The following is a 4,883-nucleotide window of genomic DNA, read 5'->3' as shown; positions in this document are numbered from 1 at the left end:
ATATCACAAGCCTATACATGTCCCATACACGAGCGTAGCATACATGTACCTGAAGAATACAGACTAGTTGTACAGACTGGATGACTGAAAACGTGGGTCATGTACATGTTTGAAGCAGTCTGGAACGGTACTTTCAATGTCTTTTCTTCTCTTACCAAAGGGCGCGCGATTTCATGCAGCACACCTTTGTTAGGCATAAAGTATATTATTCTAAGTTAACCAGTCCATATAACTTGCATACAATTTGCACGTATGTCCTTCGTATAGAATTCTGTGGTCTGGTGTCCAGATATTTGTTAGTACGTTACATATTAAGCGGAAGGGCAGATTAGTAAATGAAATGTATGGAATTCCATAAGGTATCCAAGCAGATGTTAGGATGAAACATCGGGCTGTTTTCTGAGTGACGTTCGGGCTTCCCTGACAGTCCCTTATCCCGTATAAGCGGACGGAAAGTTGTGTCTAAGGCTTCAGTTCTCCACGGAAAGTGAAAGTTATCCGCATTTATCCTGAACTTACTCATTACGGACAAGACTTGGTGTGTAAGAGAATGTAGGCGGCGCTTCGACGGATGTGACATGAGCTCAACCCCCTCAATTAAACATCGCTCCTTTCTGTGCCAAAGCGTGATATTAGACGTCTTTCAGGTCATCAAACATGTACGTGAAGGGTCCTAGACCTGTTTGGTCGAGAATTCGTTGGCTTTAAGTGTAATTCCTTGCATATTCTCGCTTTTTAGAAGGTAAGAATACATACCCTATGAGAGCCTAACCTGCAGTACCGCTCCCGGCTGTATCATGAATAGTGGCAAAGGAGACCGTCAAATTGCCTAATTTCGGTCTTTTGGGGAACGGGGAAATGGCGAAAGACTCGCAAAGGGGTTTGAGATTTTGAGGCTTATTTGACCTTGAACTTGAAAGTGTGACAATGCAAAAACAATTTTTACGATATTTCAGGAAATGTTGCTCAAAACATAATTGAATATTAGGTATCACATGTTTCTCTCGCAATTCGCCAATACAAGTAGTCAAGTATACATATCCTGTAAATTATTGTTTGATAGAAAGCATCCATATTATAATTTCAATCGTAATATATTATAGAAGTAGACGTTGAACAAATGCAATGGTGTTTATGTCTATTTATCGAACAAAGAAATCAATTTCCATTAAAAGTGCTGTAAGGTGTTTGGGTTACTAGACAGTGCAACAATGGATGATACGTTAGCCATATCATCATGGTGTATTCATTTCTGTTAGCTAATGCATTTCTATGTAGTTATTTTGTCTTGAAAATGTATTTCAGATATGATGTATTAACTATTTTATGATGTAGCGGTACCATAGAAATATTTTACCATGGTAGTTCGCAAGGTCACATCGGTGAATGATTGTGATGGAGTACTCTGTGGCAACCACTACAATCTACACCCCCCCTCCCCCCCATCATATTTGTGATGTGGAACATTTGGCCCAGAACCCAGTGGTCCTGAGTTCGAGTCCTGTCATGCTACCGATCTTATGCCCTTGGGAAATGCACTTAGACGTCGGCTGGGGAGGTAAAAGGCAGTGGAAGGAGAGGGTTGGGCTCCACTTTATCATGCCCGATACACAGTGGATAGAAACAACGCGCTAGCCTTGAATACGGCCTTAAGCCAGGGTTTACCTTCTGTCTGTGGCACTGTTGAAATACGTCACTCACTTGAGCACCTTGTCACATTGTGTTTATCTTAGAGCAAATAAATAAAAAAAACATCAGGTTCTTCTGAACACGTTTCTCACCAATTCTTGATAAAGCCTTTAGTGTCCCGTGATTACCACAGAATAGCTTTCATAAGAGTTGACCTTGCTAAGTATTCTTAGAAGATCTATTGAATACCCAAGATGATTTTTGGACCTAAAAAAGATATTGTTAGAATCCATCGGTAACATTTGAGACCAACTGTCTGCAGGCTGAATTCGAAATCCACACTGTCCTGTGCAACAACAAACAACTTCATATGTTGTATTTAAATCGTGTGTAAGACGCCCTGCTATACTACCCAAGTAACACCACCGATTACACTCCATGTTCAACTCTTCTTACAGAAAACGCCACTCTACCATATGCCAGCTCGTGTCCGTGTGTAGTACGTGTGCGGGAGTGGGGAGGGGGTCATTTGGGTTGTTTACAGTCTGATGTTTACTCTGTGCAGGTAACTGGCCGAAGTTCAGATCCAGGTACTTTCCGATGACGCCATTTAAACTCTGACTTTTACCGTGACGCCATATTTCTTAGCGTCTGTTTTCAGTACTGGTTAAAGGACTTCAATGTTACATATCCTTGTTTTAAGTACGTCTACAGATGTTTGCAGACGGCAGTTGGTGTGCATGTTGTCATGTTGTAGACGTAATACGGCACGAAGTAAGTCTTTTTACCCGATGTTATACTGAGCACCCGCCTAGTCAGCCTGCGTTCCAACAGGAAATAAAAGTTTCCTTCAGGTTAGTCGTCTTTTCTTCCGTATAAATCAGGCCTTTGTTGGCAAATGATGGCTATAATAGGTATTTAGATCATAAGATATCCCTGTACTACAATGAGGAGCATTGGAACATTTTTTTAACTGCACATGTCGCTCGCGAGGGGTGGGGAGGGGGGCCAAATTGCATGATGATAACATTTTAAGCTTTTATGTATAATCATTGTTATGACCTGTTATGGATAAGGATCCACATTGTATTTTATAACGACGATAACATGATTGGATAGTGCAGTATGTACTCCTTGATATAACTTGTGGTAAGGTTATTGGTGTGGTCAGAATGTGGCCAGTTTACTAGAAGAAGTGTTTATATTTAACTGTTAGAATCCACGTTGAAAACGTCAATGTTAAAGTAAGTAAACTATTCATTTTAAATATGTTCAAAGCAGAGACATGTAGTATCTATTACATGGTTTTCTTGTTAGCTTCATCATTTAGTTTTACTTATAGGATTAAAGACTTATGATTGATATTGGTTTGGGCACGAGCAAAAGACAAAAGCTCCTCTATACCAGCGTATAGGGACGTTGAAACAGGGCTGTGAACACAGAATTTTTTCTTATCAAATGTGTTTATGGTTTCTTATGATACGTTAGACATCCAAAAAATTTCTAATCCAGCTTGGAATACAGAGAAAGTAGATTTGGTTGCAAGGTGACATGTGACGTAATTTTGGGGTCTGAGGAAAGTTGCGCACCGCTAACCTGTGAAAAGGGGATTCCCCACATCCGGGCATTTATAAATGACGTCATCTCCATAGTAGAGTTTTGACTGTGCGTCAATCATTAGTGAACCCTGTGGAGTCAAGAAATGTGGGTGTTTGAGAAAATAATATTTGCTCTACATGCAGGATTGTTTTGAGGTTGGTTGGGGCTGGAGTTTCATGCGAACGCCGCCGCCCTCAAACCAAGTTGTTTGCACAAGGGTCCTTCTGAAGGAGAAAGTTGAAAGTATTGAGGCAGTTCCTGGTGATGTTTGTGTATAGATTATTTTGACCTGGTAAAAACTTCATGTGCAGTCTGTGGATTGAAAATCGATGAATTCATCGTTAAAAATTGACGTGTGTCATGGTAAGAAAAGTTTCAGTCTGCAATTCCCTACATCCGGGCAGTTCTAAATGACGTAATCCCCATGCTTTTACTTTACCGTAATGAATGATGGGCAATGTTATACTTGTTTGGGCTTGGCTTGAAGGATAATATTTGAATGTAGAAAGGGAGGGTTATTCATGTTTGCACAATGGTCCACTTGAATTATCGATCGGTTGACTGCGTTGGGGTTCTCTCAGGTTATGGATTAGATCATTTAGAATCGACTAAAACAGTATCACCAGGCAATCAATATGTCAATTTATCGCTAAAAACTGGTACGTATAGGGAGGAAGCCTCTGTTTGCTCTTTTATGTATTACAATGCCCGAGTGTTCAACACGTTTTCCATACGAAAAAGTTCACAATGTTTCCTTGTGCTAGACCTTAAATGATAAGACTGTCTGTGGTAGATTTTGGCAAATATGTCTTTTGTTTCTTTGTCAACATCTCTGTCATGAATTGTTTGCTGTACATCGACCTTTGTGGTCCCCAGACCCCTGTTGGCAAACAAAGATAAGTCGCTTGGCACATTTGTCATTTTAAGCCCGTTGGAGGGTCAAAAGTTTATGTTAAGCATGCCTATGTCTCATGGACTCAGGTTCGTGTGGTACCTGTTTTTCCAAATACGTCTAACGAAGAGTCCTGTTAACTTTAAAACATGGTGTCGCTAAATCGTAGTCATATTGTCACACAAACGATGAATTAGGTTTTGACATGTGGTCATAGTAAATGTATTTTGATGTTTCAGAAAGTTTTGTCCGATGAACTTTGACACCGTGTGACCTGTGAGGTCACCATGGCAGAGGAAGTACAGCGCATGCGTAGTCCTGCTGGTAATCTTTACAACATTTTATAATGACACTGATCAGAAAAACATATCTTTAAAATTTATCGATTATTTTAATTATTTCTATCTTCTTTGTTGCTCTGGTGGGATAGCAAAAACAAGGTGTTAACACATTTTTTCATAACTACCTACCTACCATAACAATTCCATAATAGCAATTCTGATGCCAAGTAATATGAACATGACATAATTTTGTTTCAGGATAACGTTATTCTGCAATTATGAAATATTTAGTTGAGGATTGGTGAGAGACTCAATGTATTTTGAATTTCAGGTGACGTGCAGGAATCTTTCGGCAAAGTCATCTCCGAAGTCAGCCACAAGTGGGACGACCTGGCCCGGAAGCTGGGGTTCAGCGAGAACCAAATAAAAGGAATTGAGACACTGAAGCCTGACCAGGACCGCAGGTGCAGGGAGATGTTGCA

The sequence above is a fragment of the Branchiostoma floridae genome, unplaced genomic scaffold (genome assembly GCF_000003815.2).
Source record: "Branchiostoma floridae strain S238N-H82 unplaced genomic scaffold, Bfl_VNyyK Sc7u5tJ_1578, whole genome shotgun sequence".
In the NCBI taxonomy this organism is placed as follows: domain Eukaryota; kingdom Metazoa; phylum Chordata; class Leptocardii; order Amphioxiformes; family Branchiostomatidae; genus Branchiostoma; species Branchiostoma floridae.
The sequence above is the reverse complement of the archived record's forward strand: the minus strand, read 5'-3'. Positions refer to the sequence as shown.